This window comes from Stegodyphus dumicola, chromosome 2 (genome assembly GCF_044657685.1).
Source record: "Stegodyphus dumicola isolate Sdum_Otavi_A_Nest chromosome 2, ASM4465768v1".
Classification (NCBI taxonomy): domain Eukaryota; kingdom Metazoa; phylum Arthropoda; class Arachnida; order Araneae; family Eresidae; genus Stegodyphus; species Stegodyphus dumicola.
Genome location: NC_140769.1, coordinates 258,650,053 through 258,673,276, shown reverse-complemented (window position 1 = coordinate 258,673,276; position 23,224 = coordinate 258,650,053). Strand labels below are relative to the sequence as shown.

At 33.2% G+C, this 23,224-nt stretch overlaps 1 protein-coding gene across 1 annotated transcript in view; it reads right to left on the bottom strand.

Annotated features, from left to right (window-relative positions):
* The window catches only part of LOC118192379 (allatotropins-like), a 175,149-nt gene extending 152,157 nt beyond the window's left edge, over positions 1 to 22,992 (bottom strand). Inside the window, exon 1 of the mRNA XM_035363327.2 lies at positions 22,839 to 22,992. The gene's annotated coding sequence lies outside the window, so the exon portion shown is untranslated. The remainder of the gene's footprint in view (positions 1 to 22,838) is intronic.
* Positions 22,993 to 23,224: the final 232 nt, after the last annotated feature.

Below are 23,224 nucleotides of genomic sequence, written 5' to 3'. Positions count from 1 at the left end.
ATTACCTATTTATATTGTTTCTTTTAATTTGATTAAAATATATTATTAATATTAATTAATAATAATTTTAATCAAATTAAAAGTTAATTTTAATCAAATTAAGTTTCATTGTAATTGCTCTCACTGGTAAAAATTTCTAGTTTAGAATGTAAGTTTAAACACCAGAACCGACTATAACTAAATTAATTCAAGTAATGAAATTGTGGTTTTTAAGTTTTAGGAGTGTATAAAAATGGGGGGCGATGAACAATAATTGATTTTCAAAGGGGTCGGTAAAAGAAATAAGTTTGAGAAACACTGCTATACATCAAAATTATCAATAAGTATTACAAATAAACAGGAGCTGTGAAAGTTGCCTTTGAGCAGGTAATAACACTCTGACCATTTAGAACTGTGCAGCTCATTCAGGGTTGTCAGTAATATGATGAACACAATTAATTCCTTAACTACAGATTCATCATTTGGATATAATTGAAAATGAACATAACAACCAGCAAAAAATAAACACGAAGGGTATTTGCACGTGTTTAGAAAGATTTCGGTGAAGAATGAAAGAAAAGCAAATGTTTTAAAATAAAAATTTCTGACAACAGTTTATTATTTTAAATGTTTAAACGAGAAATATTTTCTTCTACTAATAAATTTATTTTGCTTTCAAAATGGCGTATGTAAACAAACTGGGGATTGAATGATGTGTTCTTTCGGTTTCCGAAGAGAAATATGAATATTCCGTAATTCAAAAAGTTCTAAAACGCATAGTATTAAAATTTCTGATTGCAAAGTAAGCAACATTATTAATCAGAAAGGAAAAAATTGTTAGTTACCTCCATCTGGAAAGAAGACTCCAAGTGAATACTCGAAAACGGTGCGTGCTATTTTTAATGTTTCTGAAATTAAATCATTGGTAACAAGCGAAATTACGCGACTCATAAATGAATTGAAAAGACTTTCGGCGTATTCGGAAACTAAGTACCGTTTTGAAAAAAAAAAAAAAAAATAGTAAAACAATTTTTTTCGAATCCAATTTTATTTTTACATGAAAATACATGTCTTAAACTATTTTTCAACATAGTTTCCGCCAATGATCAAACACTTGTCATAGCGGGTGACCAGTTTTTGTATACCATCGTCAAAGAAACTTCCCGCCAGTTTCGATAACACGACTCCACAGCATTTTTCGTGTCATCGTCAGATCCAAAGCGCTTCCCACCAAGCTCGCGCTTCATGTGCAGGAACAAGTGATAATCGGACGGCGCCAAGTCTGGGCTGTACGGCGGGTGATCGAACTGCTCCCAATGAAACTGTCGAATTAACGATTGAGTGACACCAGCAGTATGGGGCCGAGCATTGTCATGGAGCAACACAATTCCTTTACTGACCATTCCTCTTCGTTTGTTTTGAATGGCACGCCTTAGTTTTGCTAAAGTCTCACAATATCGTGCCGCATTAATGGTTTCACTTCTGGGGAGAAATTCAGTAAGCAAAACGCCTTTCCTATCCCAGAAAACAGTGCACATGATATTTTGTGATGACATTGTCACTTTGTTTTTTCGGAGAATGAGTGTGTCTCCACTCCATCGATTGTTGTTTCGATTCTGGTGTGAAATGACACACCCAAGTTTCATCACCTGTCACAATTTGGTTTACTCGTAAAAAGTTTTCTCCCTCATCACTGTACCGCGTGAGAAATGTCAGGGCACTACCAAGTCGCTTTGTTTTGTGAACATCAGTGCGCATTTTTGGAACCCATCGGGAAAACAGTTTGAGATAATTCAAGCGGTCAGACACAATTTCGAACAAAACAGTACGTGAAATTTGTGGAAATGCCTCTGAAAGAGTTGTCATTGTGAAGAGTCTGTTCTCATGAATTGCTTCATGAACTTTCCTTACCAAATCATCGGTGACAACAGAAGGCCGACCACTCCGAGCCTCGGCGTGGACATTTGTTCGACCTGCATTAAACATTCTTACCCACTTTCTCACCATTCCATCACTTATCGCGTATTCACCGTAAACTTCTGTCACTTGACGATAAATTTCGGCCGGTTTAACATTCCTCGCGTTCAAAAATTTAATCACGGCACGAATCTCACAGTCAGCGGGAGAACTAATTGTCTTAAACATTTTGAATGTGCACAGCAGACTGAAAACACAACATAGAGCAACCAAAATGGCGACAATTGAAAGTCAGTGAACAAGAAAGACTAGTGCGCATGCGCGGGACGCCAACCACAGAGTTGCGACGGCTAGAATGAAACGGTACTTAGTTTCCGAATACACTACGTACATCTGTAGCAAGTCAAATAATATATTAAGATTTACAACTTCAAAAAGCTAAAAAATACAATATTCACAATCATTTGCCAAGGCCTGTGGCTCAGAGCTTCATAGAGAATTTGTGAATCCTGTATGAAAGATATTTATCAGCAGAAAAATAGAAGTACATCATACCTTTGATGAAGTATGAGTTAAATTGTTAAATTATTGAAAAGAAAAAGGAAATTTATCATCGAAAACGAAGAGAAAATTGTATAAAAACCTGTTTCGGTCAATGCAAAGGAAGTCTCTGTGATGGAGTTTATGATTGTCTCAGAATTCTTTTACAGTGGGAAATTAAAAACAAAAAACTTGGAAAAAAAATCTAAAATCAACTCAACCTACCATCAAGAAAATGTTTTATGACCGGTATTTACAAAAGTTTCATTTCTTTGTTCCAGTAACTTTCAAATAGTGATACCTCATCAAGACAAAGCAACAGGTCATAGCATACTTCGAAAAAAGTACCACTGCATTCATTGACGGAATGAAGAGTGATACAGGTATTTCAAAGATATCTGTTCAACTTATTCCCGAGAAATTACCTGACGTTTCGCTATGGACTATTATGCCTCTGGTGTGTTGAAAATGACTCTTTCTCAGCGCAAACCCATTACGATTGATGAATTCTGAAAAATAGCGAAGGAGTAATGGAAGTCAACATCCCTGGAAATTTTACGAAAAGCCCTTCTATTATGGAAATCACGTATATAATATATCAGTTAGAGTATAAAGAAAGAAATATATCATCGTACAAATGAATATGTAGACTTAGAAGAAGATTACCAGATAGAACCTTTTTAAAAAGACTCGGTGAATCTTTACATTATGGTAACTTGGCGATTTTTTGGCTAAAATTTGGCGACCAACCCTGCTACAGCAACCTGCTGGTTTTGTTTTGGACGCCATTTAGTTTTCACGAAGTAAAGGCATGTTTCTTTTTTTTTTTATTCAACATTTTTTCCAACAATCTGCTTGCGGAATTACGCTTATACTAGAACTTTTATGGAACAAAAATGCTTAATCATAACGAAGATTAGGTGCGAAATTGGAAGAAAGTGCAGAATCGCAAACTACTTCCCGCGTTTTTAAGAATTGCACATACACGGTGGTATCCATGTACACGTCGACCTATTTTCTCTTAAAAAAGCATCCCAGAATTGCACAAAAATGGCATTGCGCACACTCTTGACTTTATATATGTACACATCGACCTATTTTCACTTAAAAAGTCAAAGAAAATTGACAAAAATCCAATTCTTCTTACTCTTGCAAAAAGCGCCAAACAAATAAGTGAGCGATTCTGCACTTTAGCAGCGAAATTGTTTCTAAGTGCTTATTAGCTAAAATCACGATCGGAAGTTTCCAGAAAATGTCACATGACATGTCTCACGATCTCTCATCTCTCTGAGACAAAATAATCTGTGATTCGAACTATGTATTTCTCAGATTATCGCTAAAGTCCTAGCTAGTAACCTTTATCGCCTTACCAAAATGTCGTCAAACCACCTGTTACCATATTCTAAAATTAGCCAAAGATTCTTTATATTTTAAACATTAGATAGAGTGCCCCGAAATCATTCTAAATGTGTAAACTGCCTCTGTAATTTCTTAACTACAGATTCATCATTTGGATATAATTGGCAATGAACGTAATAACCAAAAATAAAGAACAAATATTTTTTTGAAAGTCAAAACATATTAAAGTTTTTAAAGCCTGGTAAGAGCCATAGCAAATGATACACTGGTTATCATTAATTAAGGAACAATCACAAAACTGACGATTTCACAAAATGTTACATGTAGAACGTAACTGACCCACATAATAACCACATAACTGACCACATAATTCAATTTGGTATGGAAAATTCTCTTTTATTTAGCAACATATTCAAATTTTATAAGGTTCGGATTATTTTTGAACGAGTTATTGCTATTTTTGTGATTTTTCCCTAATCTGTGGAAACCAGTATATATATAGAGGCAAATGACAGCAAAAACATTAAGTTTTAATATTTCTATTTGAATAATTTTAAAGTCAAAGATGTTTTGGGCACTGAGTTTCAGTGAGCAGTTTCTTATAACCTGGAGCATATGATAGTTTACCTTTTTACCAACATTCACCAAAACGCGGTTGGTAAGTCGAGATCTGCACAACAGAAGTATGCTTAGTGTATTTATAAGTTTTCTTTACATTTCCATATAAATATGAGGACAGCATAATACGAGGGGCGTAAAATAATTTTTATTTCAGAATAAACATGGAAAGTTTAAAATAATTTCCATTTGCATGCTTAACTTTCCTAAACACACACAGAAAAGATTTACAATCTGAAAATTTACATTTCAGAAGTTCTCAACCGTTACATGATATTTGCCATTGTAAAGACACCGATCCTGAAAATGTAGCTTTATTTCAGTCTTAATATTAGACAAGTTTAGCAACGGTTTATTTGCTGTGAATTCCAAGGGAGTGTGTTTAGAGAGAGTTGTGCTTTTCAAATTTCAAGGAAGCATCTGGTATGAGATATCATAAGTACTACTGAAATTATTCATAGTGCGTACGGGTTCGTGATAGACTAAATGCACAAGTCCTATAACAGGTTAATGAAAATTTATTTTTATCAAAAGAAATATTTCAGAACTTTGGAATTTTTCCATAGAAACATTCGTACAAGTATCACTCAGTATAATAAGTAGTTGCATTTTAAACTACTAAGAACGTTAAACACAAGAAAATGCATCCAAAAAGAAAGCTAGCTCGGATTTACGCGGAACTACAACTCGCAGCAACAATAACTAAGCAACTGTACTCAGATTCTGTCTCTGCGGGCCTTTATAGTTTTCAACCGACCGCAGAGATATTTCTAGTACTTTCTGCATTTCTAAATTAGAGGAAAGCAATAAGAGTGTGAGATTACGGTTACAGCTAGCATAGCGGTCAATTACCTTTATTCAGTTTCAATACATACTACGGCGATACAGGGACCGAAGCAAAATGTCGCCAAATTGGCGACTTTTGGCGATTTCTGGCCAAATTACCGAGATACCTATTTACTCAATGTTAAATGCACTTCATGCTGTATTCTTATTTTTCCGGCACAGTTTTCTCTTAAAATTTGTCTAGCGCTAGATTACACAGAAAAATACAACAATTTTACTGATAATTCTACTAAAATTACCTAAGTACAAAAATATGTAACTGTCAAGCACATTAAGGAAATTTGATCATTATTTTGAAGCAACATAATTTGTGCCATTTCGTTTGAGTTTAACCGTTAACATCAATAACAGTTGAGTGTTTTATTTGAATCCTTTATTTATGCATTGTTTCCCTACGTAGTCGCTCAGTCCAGAGATTTATGCAAATTTGACTTACATGTGGCATAATTTAAACTGAGAGGAAGAGGCATAACTACATAGCATGACAAGATATTTTGGCTGTGCTTGAGCTGCACCGCTTGCAGTGTATCAGGAAGCCGCGATTCTGATGAATTAGTTTGTCAGACATCGGTCCAGGTAAGGAGTTAGTATTTATTTTAGATTAGATTATTCTACCTAAGTGTGTGGTAGCTCTAGACAAGGGGGACGTGGCGCTATACCAGTTAACCGCTATGGTAGAGGGGTGGTGCTCGCGTCCTCCGTCACTTATCACTTAATTACTGTATCCAGTTGTATTGTAAGTTTTAGCTATTTACTGACAAGTTAAGCAGATTTATTTTATTTTATAGAATTTTAATTTAAAATTCATAAATATATTTAAATATGAAATAAAATAAATTGACTTGCTTGTTTATTTGTACTTCACTGTTAGTTTAAGCAACAGGTCATAGCTTTAAGCTAACATTGAAAGATCCGAGTTTGATTTGGATATTTAATTTAGTTAGAAAGCCCCCTCAAATATTATAAATTCATTAGATGTGTTATGCCATTTTTAGGTTATGTTTAGGAAGGTTATAACTTTTGTTCACGAGAGAATAAATTATTAATATCGTAACAAAATTCATTATTTATGACATAACACTTATTAAAATTAATGAAAAAATTACAAATAATACTTTTCGAGACATATTTGATAGTAAAGTCTGCGTAATTATGTCTAATTTCCTTCAAAATTATCGACAAACTAGTGTAAAGAATTAGCTAATCATCAAACGTCACTGAAAAGGAGTAACAGGGAATAAAAAATGGCGAGTATATATGAAATTCTCCGGAAAAATAATTTTAAAACGTAGTTTAAAAGTTAGAGAGCTATCAAGCGAAAACTGAAACATTTGTTTGCTTCGGGGGGGGAATAACACATTCGACACTGTCAAAAATGCAAGAAGCCAAAACGATTTCTCCCAACATTTATTTATTACCCTAGATATTAAAGAATTTTGCGTTCTCGTGCAAGAATGATACATTAATATAACGTGAGTGTGAGATGCAGTGAAATTTAGCAATTCGTTTACAGCTTAGCTCTGAAATTATGAATATTTTTGGACACTAATCCTTTTTTAAAAAAGATCTTTAATAACTTCCAAGTAGCTAATAGACAAGCAGTAGAAATTATAAAAAATGAAACTGAATTAATGTGAAAGAAATTTTTAAAACAGTTTTTGCCTAAATTCGTCATGAACATCAGCAAGAGGCATTTAGACAGAGAATAAAAGGTACTTAGATCCACCCCAATATGTACAGGTTTTGAAGTAGAAGAAAAATCATTCATTCAAAATTTGACAGAAATAGTAAATTAAAACTTCTTGAGAGTGTTGGAAGGTAAGCATTGAAACTGGTTGTAGGGACGTTAGTTTATCTTTTCTTGGAAGCTCGAACCACGGACCTCTGTAATATGCGCCTAGCGTGCAGGCCACTGCACTACGAAGACATGCTAAGAAGGCGGAAGAAATACTTTACATACTCCCCCTTTTAAAGGGCGACTGGGGTTTTTAGGGTACCCAATCGCCAAATCCTGGGTATAGAGAATTATCTTCCACCCCCTTTTTTTAGTTCGGACGCCACTGTAGAGACATTAGGAATTTTTTCGGAAGCAGGAGACTTGAAAAATTAGCAACGCCTTCTCCGGGAATCGAACCACAGACCAATGGAATATGCGCCCAGCGTGCAGACCACATAACTACGAAGGCATGCTTATGAATGAAGGCATGCTTATGGAGAAATGCCTTATATGGTAAATCTATATGCATAAAAAAAACACCCTTTCCAACAAAAGAATTGGCAAAAATTTCAGATTTATAATTAAAACAGTTGTTGCTTGTTTTGAAGTATATGATACTGATCTCGAATCAGATGTAGTTGAAAGATCATGCACATGATTTCATATCCTATATAGCAAGAAAGTAATTCATATCTTAATCCATAAATTTTTATAATAAAGAAAGCAGAAATGAAAACATCAGAAATTCGAATGAGAAGAAATATAATTTTCGATAAAAGTCATTTTGTGTAAGAAATACCTGTGAAATGAAGCAATTGTTAAGATTTTTAAAACACTATGTGAGTTAATGTAATTTTGACATCGTATTTCGAAAACAAAACTTGCACTGCACCCGTTTTTCTTCCTAATGCATACGTACTCTGAGTTTGTCAAAGAATACGAAGGAAATTTAATTACAGAAAGAAACATTTTTAAGCTTCCTCTAATTTAAATTATGCAAGAAGGCACAGTAATGTAATCTCAAACTAATACAAAATGTTTACAAACTCAGATTAATATTTCATCCAAAAGGTATCACTTTACTTTATGCATTTCTGTTTCTCCTGTTTCAAACAAATATTTGTCACTTAACAAAAAGTACCTGCTTCAAAAGCAAGATTAAAGCAGGATTTCAGCAACGACTATTGTTTTTAAAGGCTGAAGGCAGTAAAGGAATGTTTGCTAATTATTATTATAGTATTTTATGGCAAACTAGACTTTTATCCTTCAGTTAAAACTTTAGGAAAGGAGTTAAATACAGAACTGTTATTTCTTTTAACATTACTTCCTTCAAGCTTTATTCCTTCAAGCATTACTTCCTTCAAGCTTCCCTATGATTTATAGATACTGCTAGATTCGCAGCATCAGTTTTAACTTTGCTTTTTAGACTTTTTCAAATTTAAATCGTTAGTATGACATACAACACTGATATCTGTATTAAGGGGACTCATACACCTTAAACTCCTCCATGATCTTCGAATATGTGACTGTTGCAAGAATTGGGATATTTTATTTATTTTAAAACTAATTACTTCCAACTTTTTACTGTTGACTGCATAACATAGCTGCTTTGGAAACTAGTAACCAGAAAGTTTGTGTTGCCACAAATATTTTTGTAATTTAATCCTCTTTGTGACAAAATATTTCGCCATGTTTCTACCTTGCGCGCATGATATTTTAAAAATGGCTAATGGTACATACTTGAAATTGGATGGAATTCTTTATATGGGCACTATTTTCTAACTGAACCAACAATCTGATGAATATTTTAATATTGAAAAATTTAATGGACGAAAACATTACAATTTTTTTTAATAAAATACATTTTATAAACTCAACTCAAAATAAAATAAAAATTTAACATGAAATTTTTAGAATTTTAGGTTCACAGTAGTTTCCAAATGTTACAAAAGCTGTATATTAAATATGGAATTAAATTATGAAACAGAATGTTTTAAACTGTGCGCTCAAGTTGGAAACATGACGAAAAATGTTGTCACAAAGCGGATTAAATTATAAAAATATTTGTGGCAACACAAAATTTCTGATTACTATTTCAGAAAGCAGCTATATTATGTAGTCAGCTGTAAAAAGTTGGAAGTAATTGCTTATAAAATAAATAAGTTATCCCAATTCTTGCGACAGTCACCTATTCGAACATCTTATAGGTTTTAAGGTGTATGAGTCCCCTTAAAATAACATCAATATACCTTTCCAATATGAATAAAGAAAAGCAAGATCTTCCTACCTTTTGGTTGTTGTCCTGTGTAAAGTTACTACGTGTCATTTCTCCTTAAAAAGACATTTTCGAAGGCATCCCTACACTTAAGCATCCGTCGCCAGCTTTGCTATAATCCACACAATCCAACTCAGTTCCATCGCAATTTTTGGAGTTGTTTGAAAAATTCACTTTCCATCGAAATGTTTGTCCAATTTGTAAACTTATTCCCGTTTATGATGATAGAAAGGGTAAGAGTGGTTTTGAATAACTTAACCTCTACTTTTATAAAATAAAATTTTGATACTATATGTCGATTTATTTTCATTCTTTTGCATAAAGCTACAGAGTAGAAACGCGATTTCAGGTCTGAAGAAAAAAATGCTATTCTACAGAAAAAACTGCTGACAAACTTTAAAAAAAGAAAGACCTAGCATGGTATTATAGCGGCTATCTGTAAAAATATGATGCGTCGGCCAACATGCTACTAAAATACAACGAAGCACACGCTGCTGTGCTACGATAGAAGAGAACCCGCCAATGTTTAAGCAAAAATAAAGGTGTATTATTGCTTGTCAACGGGAAAAACATGAAGAGAGTTTGAAAATGCAGGAAGTCCCGCTTCGCAAAAAAACTTCACTAAGAAGTATTGTTCCTGCAACTGGAGGGCCAGTGGCAGTGATACGGAGAATAGAAAAAGAATGTATACTGAAACCATATGTGAAGTACCATAAAACCTGAACACCGAAAGATAAGAATACAGGAAAAAAGCAGTCCATAATGAAACAATGCATACTGAAACCATATGCCAATTATCATAAAAACTGAACTGAAAGATAAGAATACAGGAGAAAAGCAGTCCATAAGAAAAAAGATATACTGAAATCATATGTCCAGTACCATAAAAACTGAACTGAAAGATAAGAATAGAGGAAAAAAAGCAGTCCATAAGAAAAAATGTATACTGAAACTATATGTCAAGTACTATAAAAACTGAAGTGAAAGATAGAAGGAAAAAGCAGTCTATAAGAAAAGAATGTATACTGAAACCATATGTCAGCTACCATGTAAACTGAACTGAAAGATAAAGAATACAAGAAAAAAGCAATCCATAAGAAACGAATGTATACTGAAGCCATATGTCAAGTACCATAAAAACTGAAAGATAAGAATACAGGAAAAAAGCAGTCCATAAGAAAAAATATATACTGAAACCATATGTCGAGTACCATAAAAACTGAACTGAAAGATAAGAATACAGGAAAAAAGCAGTCTATAAGAAAAGAATGTATACTGAAGTCATATGTCAAGTACCATAAAAACTGAAAGATAAAAATACAGAAAAAAAAAAAAAAAAAAAAAAAAAAAAAAAACAGTCTATAAGAAAAGAATGTATACTGAAGCCATATATCAAGTACCATAAAAACTGAACTGAAAAATAAGAATAGAGGAAAAAAGCAGTCCATAAGAAAAAAATGTATACTAAAACCATATGTCAAGTACCATGAAAACTGAAGTGAAAGAGAGGAAAAAAGCAGTCTATAAGAAAAGAATGTATACTGAAACCATATGTCAGGTACCATATAAACTGAACTGAATAATAAAGAATACAGGAAAAAAGCAGTCCATAAGAAACGAATGTATACTGAAGCCATATGACAAGTACCATAAAAACTGAAAGATAAGAATACAGGAAAAAAGCAGTCCATAAGAAAAAATGTATACTGAAACCATATGTCGAGTACCATAAAAACTGAACTGAAAGATAAGAATACAGGAAAAAAGCAGTCTATAAGAAACGAATGTATACTGAAACCATATGTCGAGTACCATAAAAACTGAACTGAAAGATAAGAATACAGGAAAAAAGCAGTCCAGCTCCCGGAATTCGTTAATACGGTTCATAAAGGAAATAATTATTTAAAAATACTAAATAACATGTATAAGAAAAGCGCTATATTTCTAAGCGTTGTTAGCTTCTTAAATATTTTGTTCATCTCCTTTAAAACTAACATTTCCTGAAGGCAAATGAGTTGATATTATAATTGGAAAGTTCATCGCTAAGATGCATCGATATTTATTATTCACTTCATAAAAGAAAGAATTAGCAGTCATGTGAAAGCCTGAAGAAAGAGCTAAAACACCCACAGAACTCCTATGCCGTCGTTGACTCTGCCCTCTTCAACATCTCATAAAACGGTGGTTGTCTTTATATATTTTGTTAGTTACAATTTTTCTAAAACTGGTTTTCTTTTTTAGCCCATAAGGCACGTTAGTCCGGAATGGGCTATTAGTCTCGAAACGGCATTTTGCGTTGAATCACTACAAACGACGTGCCTCTTTTCAAATTGTTGCTAACGAATATTATCATCCCGTATTTTATTTAAAGAAATTAAATAATGAATAATCTGCATGAACGTATGCATGTTCCTCGCATTGCGAAAAAGCGACGGTACCTTGAGGTATCCAAATTTTAATGATATTAGTCCTCAACCCGAACATGAGCTTCTGGAACCCAGAATTTCGAATTTGTATTATTATGTATTTCATGTTTTTTAAAACTTTTAAGAAATTTTCATTAACAAACTCGACGATTTCGACGCGGGCAGTGGCAACACCATATGGAGAAAAACATGTTTATCTACAGCGCGCCAGACTGTCTTATGGGAAATTCTCATGCTGATTTTAAATATTTTAACATTTTGGTGTAGAATCAACTTTTATGCGGTGTAAGTGCCAAGAACTTGATATTAAATAAATAAAGTAAACGTACGAAATGTTAATAATAAAAACACGAAAAAATGTTTTGTAAAGCTATCTTAGTAAGAAAACTGAACATTGCTATGTTGAAGTGAGAAAAAACTGAAAAAAAAAATCTGAAAGGTATCAGATTTTAAATTACGTCCAAAGGGGCGTTCTTTTTAACGTTTTATGTATTTATTAAATATCATGTTCTTCGCGCTTAAACTATAAAGTTCAATTCAACAGCAATATCACAAAATAGTTTTAAAATGAGCATATCCTTTAGAATTTCCTGTACAGAGTCTCGCGCACTAGAGATAAAAATATTTTTTTTCGTACAGTGTTGCCATTGCTCGCTTTGAAATTATTTAGTTTGTTAATCAAAAATTCGTTAAAGTGTTACAAAATATGAAATCGATGAAACATACAGGGTGATCAGCGAATAAGCCCTGATTTCAAAATTAAATATTTCTACAACAAAGATCGATAGAATTAGGCGGTAAACTGTACGTTCATTAGCAAAACTGTAAAAATGGTATACAAAATTTTGAGAATTTAGTTACGAAAATTGTTAACAGATGGCGCTCTGGACTGAAAACTCTTTCTCTCAAAGAAGTAAAAAAAAACAGTAAAGTGAAGCAGCCTTTGCAATAAATTTCAATTTTTTCAAAATGTTCACCGTTCGAAACAATGAGGTGGCGTAAACGAACAATGAAATTTGACATCACGTCTTGCAGTGTCTCAACCGAAATGAAATCCCATGCAACACCAATCAACGATTCAAGCTCATCTAGAGTAGTAGGATTGTTTCGATAGACAGTGTCTTTCAATGCACCCCACAGAAAGAAGTAACAAGGACTCAGATCTGGAGAATATGGAGCCTAAGCTATTCCTGTGTCAGTAAAGTGCGGATAATCTTACGCGATTACTCTATTTCCACAGTATTCATGAAGAAAGCGAAAACTTTTATCTGTTCGATGTGGTCAAGCCCCATCTTGCATGAACCAGTCGATACCTGGTCGATCCTTCAACGCTAGTTGAGTGCTGACAAATTTTTCCAATATTGTAACGTAACGTTCAGTAGTTATCGTTTTTCGTACGAAAAAGGGTCCGATAATGCCTCTGGCGCATACCGCAGCCCATGCAGTAACTTTAGGCGAATGCAGTGCTTTGTCTTCACACAAATGAGGATTCGGTACCCCAAAATCTCCAGTTTTGTTTATTAACGATTCCATTCAAATGAAAATGTGCCTCATCTGTGAACCAGATGCAGCTCACATCAAATCTGTCGTTGTCGTCCATTGTTAGAATCTGATTCGCAAAGTCAACCCTTTGTTGCACAGCTTTCATGGGTATGGCCTGATGACTTTGGATTTTGTATGCAAACAGCCGTAGGGTATTTTTTAATATTTTTTCGTGCTCGTGTACTTCAAACCTGTCTCTGATGCCAGCCGTTAGTTCGTAGGATTTTTCTGAACAATTCCAGAAACTTTGGCTGCATTTTCAGGAGTGACTACAGTTTGCCTGGGCCCAACATTTCCCTTTCGATCATCAGCCACGCTGCCAGTCCGTCCAAATTTCGCGAAGAGCATGCGAATGGTTTTCGCATCGGGTCCCACTGGAACACTGAATCGGTTTTGAAGACTGCGATGTGTTGTCGTAGGACTGTGTTCTAATTGGTAAAATTCAGAAAAAAAAAAAAAAAAAAAAAAGTTGTTCAATGGAATTTCACTTTCTACGCTAGCCTTTTTTTCACTAGCCAACAGTCGTACTGATCACTTTCGAATTCAAAGCACATTTTTAAAGACCGTTGATGGGTCATTGCGATTAGATTGCCATCTGTTAACGATTTTCGTAACTCAATTTTCTAAACTTTTGTACACCATTTTTACAGTTTTGCTAACAAACGTACAGTTTACCGCATAATTCTATCGATCTTTGTTGTAGAGATATTTAATTTTGAAATCAAGCTTATTCGCTGATCTCCCTGTACATACATTCATGCAGATTCTTCATTATTTAATTTCTTTAAATATAATATAGAGCGATAATATTTGGTGGAAACAATCTGAAAAGTGAAACAACGCTTATCGTGAATAGACGCAAGATGCCAAATCGAAATTACTAGTTCTTCTCGGCAAATTGTTCCTTTGGACTCAGAAAAGTTTATGCCATCATTTATCTCTGCATCGAAAATTTTAAGTGCATATTGCTATGCTGCTTTTAAAATTTTGTAATTTTGTTGTTGAACTGTACATGACGTAAGTGAAAAAAAAAAGCTGCTTAATAATAATGCTAAAATGAGTAGTAGGAGTGTGTGTAATAGCAGACTGGTAGAGTATGAGCTCAGCGAGAGTGTAGAAAACCTTAACATAACCCTTCTGGACGAGTGTTAAAATCTGAAACCTTTCAGATTAAAAAAAAATTGTTTAATTTTTCATACGTGTAATATGTGTAAAAAGTATCATACGTGTAATGTGTGTAAAGTTGAATAAATGCTGTTAGACTATTATAATGTATCATACTTAATACTGGGACTTGAAATTAGTGACAAACAGGAAAAAAATGGTTTTTAAAAATGGAGCAATAATTTGTGCAAATAGAACAGTCATACTGATACAGAGAGTGCATTAACTTTCTTTGAATTGATGCGTAGTTGAAGCAGTGTACATTCTGATTTTTATCCATGTGTATTTAAAGATAGTATTGTTTATTTGCAGTAGAAATGAGTTTTAAAATGTAATAAATTCTTGTCAGGATATGATTAATATTCTTCACGCTGAGTTTCCCCAAAATATTTTAAAAGAAAAGTAAAATGTCATTCTTTTCATGCTTTCTACCTTAAGATACTCAGCTTTGGAATGGAAATGCATTTTGAACATTAATTTGTATTTTCAAAATGTGAACTATTATAATATTATAATAAAAATAATGAAAATTTGAGGTGAGACAAGTTGAGCTTCATATTATTGAATATGGTAAATGGAATTCTCAAAGAAAGATTTTAGCATTTGATGAAGAAATTAAATTTGAATTTCATTATTTGCTCTGGTAAACTCGAAAATCCAAGATCTATAATATATTGTAGGGTTTTATTTTATTTTTCTAACAGTTAGTTTTTATAACAACCTTTTCCTTTGCATTCCTATTTCCCTACCCACACTTCTGTCCCAGAATGAGTTTTCAGTTTCTCGCTTTATGCAAAGGGAGGTAGAAACTACTATTTAAACTGAGGTGTTAGCTACATCAAACAGAGCATGGTCTGCCTTTTGGCCACGTTGTTGCTACTAGTTAAAGCTTGCTATTTTACAGCCGCGCATATTAATTTCCTGTAAATCTACGCCGGTGATATTAGCCTACAGCTAACTACGCATTAAATGTCTCTGTGCAGTTTCGGCTGATTATTAAACTTAGAATTTATTTAGTTTTATGTTTTCTACTTTGAAATTAAGGCCATAAATGCTAGCTATTCGTACGCACAGTGAGGTCGTCTGTGAATATATCTGAGGGTATTTTAATCCTTCTTCTGTTGTTGTAACTCTGTTTCTGTTAATATTTATATGAATTCTGTCAATGTATGTCAAGTATACGTCAAAATTATGTAAACATCAAAATCAAACTTTTTATTGTAATATAAAATTTTAAATAAAGGTGGTCTCACTGAGTGAGCAATAAAGCTGAAAGTCTTCATGGAGGCACAGCTGCTCACCCAGTGGTCTCCAGTCTCCTGTTGTTGTCACTGACCCAGCAGAACTTAGCGAATAATCCTATAGAAGTTATAGTAGGCTCTAGCATTCAAGTGACTTTAATTTAGCTAGAACTCTATAACTTATTTCCACAGAAGTTGGTCCATTTTGATAATTATCTTTTGTGACCAAGTCTGAGGTTTACAGCCTTACTATGGATTAATTTACTTTTTCAGTAAAGAATCTAAAGTCTGTAATTAGAAAAGAATTCCGCTTTCTGCCTAATTAAGCCAACGAATCATATTATTATATATCATAGTTTGAAAGGTAATAGATGAAACTCTGTAAAATATTTGCATACTAAGTTAATGAAAGAAGATTTACATTTCAGAGACTAATTGTAAATCTGATAAAACTCGTGAAAGTTTCCTTCGTGAAATCATGAAGATAATTTGTAATCCTTCTTTGAATGTTTAAGTAATTAATGCTTTTTACAGAAAATGTGATTATAATGCGTGCACATTTTTTTTGTTAGAAATAGTATATAATATACAATTAATAGAATATTTCAAGAATGTATTTTATTAAAATATTTAATTAGATTTTATGTAAATTTAAAATCCTCCAACTTACAAATTACAAGCAGTCCTCTATTTACTAATATTAGGGTTCGGTTCCTGTCTAACTGTAATTGGTACTGTAGTTGAATAACTGTAATTGATGTGTATATTTAACTATACCCGTATCCATTCCTTATATGTAACTGTAACCGTATATGCCTTCCAGTAGCTTCGAGAAAGGGAAAGTACTGAAAATTTCCCGGCTGCACGGGAAAAGCTATTTAAGAACAAAGATAACATCAGTTAAGAGTTTTTAGTTCAGATTTAGATCTCCGTGTGAGCTTCGCTGTTATTGTGCTGTGCTATACTGAGAAGAGTTATTCGTGTATGTTTGACTAAAGTTCCAGAATTGTAAAGTATTTCTTTTGTGAAAATATATTTTTAGTCTAAAGGGGCTTTGTCCTTGAAAGGCTATTGTTTCCGTTTTGCGATTTTGCGTTGGTTCACTATAAATGCCCGTTTCACTTTTCAAACTGTTGCCACCAAACGTTAGAGTCCTGCATTATATTTGAAGAAATTAAATAATGGAAAATCTGCATAAATGTATGTCTATTTCTCGCATTGTGATAAAACAACGGTACATAGAGCCATCGAATTTTGAATGTCATAATCCTCCTATGAACATAGGCATGTGGAAGACCAAATTTGAAATTTGGAAATTGTTTTATGATCGATTTCATATTTTGTAAATCTTTAACGAATGTTTGAGTAACAAACTCAACGATTTCAAAGCGAGCAATGACAACACTCTACTTGGCAAGAAAACCTTTTTATCTCCAGCGCACGGAACTGTGTATCGGGAATTCTAAAGATAGGCTCATTTTAGAATTATTTTGTGACATTGCTATTGAACTAAATTTTATGGTTTAAGTGCAAAGAACATGATATTAAATAAATTAACACACAAAACGTTAAAAAAAGTCCACTTTGGATGTAATTTAAAATCTGAAACCTTTCAGGTTTTTTATATCGAGCTATAATCGGTTTTATATGCATTCAATCCATTATGAACCCGTATGCACGCAAAGATGTTTATAAGGAAAATTCATATCAAATTTAATATAAAAATAATTTTCGCTTTAATATGTTACCCATTATTTAAATTTGGGATACGAGAATTTACATGTAAAGATCTGCTTGTATTCAGCGAGCTACTTATACGTTAGTCTAGAGTTCTTTCCTCAAAATTATTTATGTGTTCTTTTATGTAATTCTGTTTTCCTTTAAGAAAACAATTCATTTTCAATCATGGTAATGTAGAAAACACATCAATCACTTCACAGAAGTGTCAAACTTCAGTAGTTATGTATACATTCACGAATTTTAGAGGTTCTGATTCGTGCTGTTTTCATGAAAAACTTATAAACTGGAAATTCATGTATCAAGAGACATCAGATGTCCATTTACTTTCTTGAGTGCTTCCTATTCCATAGATATATTTTGACACCATTTACTGTCAATCTTTCTCCTTTGCTAGTGTACACTTGAAAAGAATAAGATTAGAATATTTTTGATTCATTTTACACAACATTATCAAGAATCGAGAAAAGAAAAATTTTACAAGGTGCAAAAGTTGACTGTGACGTTGTTTTAAAACTAAACAAAATGGCTGACTAAACATTTCGTTACTTCACTTGTAAATGAAATGTAATTCAGGCTTTCTTACAAAGAAGGTTAATGAAAATATACTTACCATTATTGATATCTGGAGGATTCTTCTTTCTATATAATAAATAAACTAAATATTCTCACTCATCAGCTTAGTAAGAATTTTAAAGAGTTTATATCGGGTATGCAATGTGGTATTTTCACAAAATACCTGATGGGCAAGACTTTTTTTTTTTTTTTTTTACAATATTAAAAATTTCAATAAGAAAAGAATAAATTGAATAAACTTTAAATTTCGCTTATTAAATTTTCATTAAAAGATATATGAACAATAGTAATAATATACAATGGAAAAGAAATTCAAACTTATATTTATTTTGTTTCTGAACAGTTGGAACCTCCAAGACCGTTTTGTAACACTTAAAAATTCAAATTTACCTGACAGATAAAAATTAAAATTTCAGACTCTGAAAATGTTTAAGTTATTTAAAATTAAAACAATTTAGCTCATGATTAATTAAAAATATTTAATAACTCACAAACTTACTTACTTTAATATTAACTAAAATTAAACAAATTATGAAAAGTTATCAAGTAACGTAAAACTTGAGAATAAATAATGACAGTTTAATCTGTTTCTCTTATTTATTAATTTTTTATTCCGTACAAAAATGCATATTGTTACGAATTTTGAACATTTGAAATACATTTTAGTGAAATTATATGCAAAATTATTGTACCTGTAATGTAAAATATAGTGCTAAAAAAACGAAGCGTTGCAAGAAAAATAAAATTACAGAGCAAATCTATTTAACATTAAAGTAAATGGCTATTTCGCTAAATTGGCGAGATATCGCGAAGCTGGCGATGGTTTTTTTTGCGACTAATTTTTGCCGCCAAACTGGCGAGAAATCACCAAACGTTTCAAAACTTGCCAACCATTTGGCACAATGCATTCTGGCGGGAGACGTTCTCCAGGTAGACGCCAGACCCAGTACCTGCCATCCGAACGGTAAAGGGTGAACCTTGATTCGTCACTCCAAAAAACCCGTTTCCACTGATCTACGGTCCAATTTCGATGTGCTTTGCACCACATTAACCTAGCAGCACGGTTGGACTTTGTGATCAAAGGCTTATGGGCACCAGCACGACCATGAAAACCAAGCAGATGTGCTTTCTTACGAATGGTATTCATTGAAACAATACTCCCGGATGCCTGTTGAAACTCCTCGCGGATAAGGGCTATCGGTTGGGTGCGGTTCTTCCGAATTTCTCTGAACAGCACTCGTCGGTCTCTATCCCCCCCAGTTTCGTTGGTCTGGCGACTCGGGGCACATTCTGACAATCACCGCTCACCTTCCACTTTTTAATCACATAGGCCACTGTCGATATTGTGTACTTCAGATCGCTAGATATGTCCCTTAAGGATCGGCCACATTTGTGATACCCGATAATTATACCTTTCTCGAAATCAGAGAGCTCCGAACTGCGAGGCATCTTGCATGCGACTAAAGCCGATGCTGTTTCCTACACGATATATACCGGCGGCGTCCGTGACGTATCTTGGGACCGCAGATATCGTCATTTGCATTAGGTGTCCAAATACTTATTGGTAGTCAGTGTATATGTATGTGGGATTCTAATTCCATAGCTTAATATTTTTCATGCGAGGTAACTAATTTTTAACTGTTTACTTAAGTAAAATTGATGGAACTCTGGCCACTTTGTTAAGAACCCACCTGTATATATTACTTTTGGTGTGCCGATTGCAATAGAAAACAGAGTTGTACTGTAAAGTTTATTTTTATTTTCTAATAGTTATTTTTTATTCTGAAACCCTTTCCTATAAATTCTTGTTTCCCACTTACAACTCCGTACCGGAATGAATAAGTTTTTAGTATCCAGTTACATGTAAATGAAACAGAAAGTGTATTTAAAGAACTTTCGCCTACTTCAGAAGAAGAGTTTAGGAGTCCTTGGTGGCGCGTGTTTGACGTCAGGCTGCTTCGTTGTTGAACTACGCTCGGCCGTATTGAATGTGCCTGCTGAAATTCGCTGGTTAATTTAATTAAGGGCAATTATGTTAGACAATTTTGTACAACTTCCAGTTTAGCTTAGCATTAGATTAGTTTCTTATTTTTTTTTATCTTGATATGAAGTGGAGGCTTTTCTATAAGCCCGAGAAAGGGGCCAACTGTATTTTTAGTTTGAGATAATAAAGGGTGAGTTTAACACTTCTCTGGACTTTAAACCTTTGCGGCACAGTGTGTCCGGTCTGGACACACCTAAAAATTTCCTCCTGTACGGGCAGAAAATTGAATGAAAAAGAATTTATAAGTTACTATATATTACTCTGAACCTTTTTTATTTATGGTAGATGGCAGCTCAACACAAACCAGTCCATATATTTTAGCCATGTTTAGTTTTTTAAGACCCTCATTTTTCAAAGAAAACTTCCAGATTTTTTTAGGGTATAAAAGGAATTGTTTGAAAAGAAATTGCTATGTTATTTTTTTGGCTGTATGCTAATCTCCTTATTCTATAACAGTTTTAAATTTTTACCTTGAAATCTTGCCTAAAATCAAACGGCGAACCCTAGGTGTGCCCAGACCGGGCTCACCGATAATCGAGGACAACGTAGAGTCTGTATTCTTTGTTTCTCCGCATCTGATCGGTTAGTTCATTGACAACAATGCTCGTTTGGGCACTCTTTTCGAAGCTCTATTCAGTCAGTGTACCCACTTTGGGCACATCCACAGAATTAAAACGATAAGTGCTATCTTCACAAAATTTTACTTGTGTACTCCTCTAGGCCTAATTAGACTGCCTACCTTTTTTTTTAACGTTCTCATTTTTAACGTCTCCTGTTTTGAAATAGCCTAATATCTCTACAGTGGCGCCCGAACTAAAAAAAAAGGGGGTGGATGATGATTCTTCACCAGCAGGATTTGGCGATTGGTTCCCTTAATCATCAGTTACCCTTTAAGGGGTGTTGGAACCCCAAAATCTTCAAAAAATTGTGATTTCGGATTTTTGCATTTTCAAATTATCTACACCTTTATCTTTCTAAAAATACCATTCTTTAATCTCTATGAAAATTAGAACTGTAAAAAATCTAGTTTTAATTTGTCATCGAATGCTTTGATGAATGAGAATTTTTACACAAAAACGCGTTTTTCTCCAAACGTGATCTTTGAATACTCGATGTACCTTTTCTCAGGAACTACTGCTCACAGGTATCTAAAATTTTTATGGCTTATTTATTAGGTTTCCTAATATTTACTGAAATGAGCTTTTTGTGATAAACTAAGAGAAAAAATTTTAAAAACTTTTTGTGTGAGAAAAGTGCTAAATTTCACTATGCCTAACAAAATACTTTTTAAATTATTCTAAAATTCAAAATGTTTCAAAAGCTCATTTCAGTATAATCACATAGGTACACTTTAATTACACAAAAAAATTTCAAGCGTGTATCTACTGCAGATTTTGAGAAAAGGTACATCTAAAATGGTCAATTTAACATTGTCGTTATAGGGGTTGCTGATACCCCTTTATACAGTTAATTAATTTGCCAATTGAGGTCACATAGTTTAATAAAAATAAAGTCAAAAATTAAATTAACAGAAAACGGTAAGCATATTTCTATAGGTCATAGCTCTGAATACATTATCGAATTATTAAAATGCAACTTTATATATATAAATGGTAACTTTATAACATTCTTAAGCGGTGTTCGACTCTTAAATTATCATATAAAAAGCTATTCCATATTTCGGTTTTTAAATAAAATTTTAGAATGAGTTTGCTGATAACAGCTTGGTGAGGCGATGCAAAATATAGTTATTTCCTTTACCATGAACCATTGTAACAATACTTAGAAAATTGCATAATATTTCAACTGAATGTATTTTGTTTACCACTTAATTAAACCCATAATCTACATTATTATCAACTAATTTTGTAATCACTTATCAGTAACGTAAAACAGCACGACTGGAATAAAAATATGATCTCTTGCCCGGATTTTAAAATCAGAGAATAAATTTGACCACAATTAGAATACAAGTTGATAGTTCTTTGATAGAATACAAGTTGATAGTTAGTACTTTGTAGTGTTTTCACTTAATATTGTAAGTAGGCGTATTTTATTAGTTCATTAAAAATAATTCTCTATATTTATTTTTATAGACATTAGTTACGCAGATAATTAATTGTGACAAAGTAGGCAAAAACTGCTTTTTCTTGAGCAAAATATTTTGTAGAAATCTGTTTAAAAGAAACTAGTTCCATTATAATTTATGCAAAGGATAAATTAAAAACTAAGCTTTTTTGCTTCAAAAAATTAGGAAATCGAACACGAATTACCAGTACTAGAGTTAAGTCATCTTGACGGACTTGGTAATTACTACTGGGAATAAAGCAATATGTTATGAACTGATCGATAGTACATACGCGGTAAAAATCAGTTCTGTTCGGTAAGTAGACTATTCCAGTTTATTGAGAAGGAATATTTGAATTTATTATTTCTATATTTTTATATTATTATTATTATTATATTTAGTAAGAAGTAAATGAGAAGCAAAATTATAAAAACTGCAATTTATTATGTGCAATAACTTACACACTTAGCGTGTGTCTATCAAGAAAATGAAAATTATATATTCTAAGGTTCCAAAATTTGACAAGTGCAAACGATTTGTAATTTTTATTAAATACATTAGTCAGTCATTATAGCTCTTATAAAGAGTAACATGAACTGATATCTATTCATATTGGGAAACTGATGTATTTGATTGACACAAATAATTAACAGTAATATTCTCTGCTCGGCTTTAAAATTACCGCAAGAATCGTTTGGTGAAAGGAAATGAAATGAAAAATCATTTCTTCTATCAAGAGTTATTTAAATCAACTGTTTCTTCAATCAACTTAACAAAAATAAATCTTACTTTCACAAATGAGAAGATATCTTCTGGAGGATGTGCTGTCAATTAAGGCAGACGATTTTCTTTCCAGAGACAATCTTCAGCGGAGTGGAAATTTTTCAGAGAGAATTTAACATCGCGTTTTCGCTTATATATATGTCAACTCCGGCACTGCGACTGTCCGGATTCGACGGCGATGAGGGGCGGAATCCGGGATTTTGGAACCAATCAGAGGCACAGAATAGGAGTGTGCGTCGCTAAAAGTTTCTTGACAGCTTCCGGAGATGTGGGGGCGGAATGGGTGGGCGAAGAGGAGGAGCAAATTTCACTTTAAGATGTAAAAGTTTAACTATTGTCGAGAACACTGATTGAATCATTCTTTTTTATGTTGCTCATTTCAGTAGAAAAGT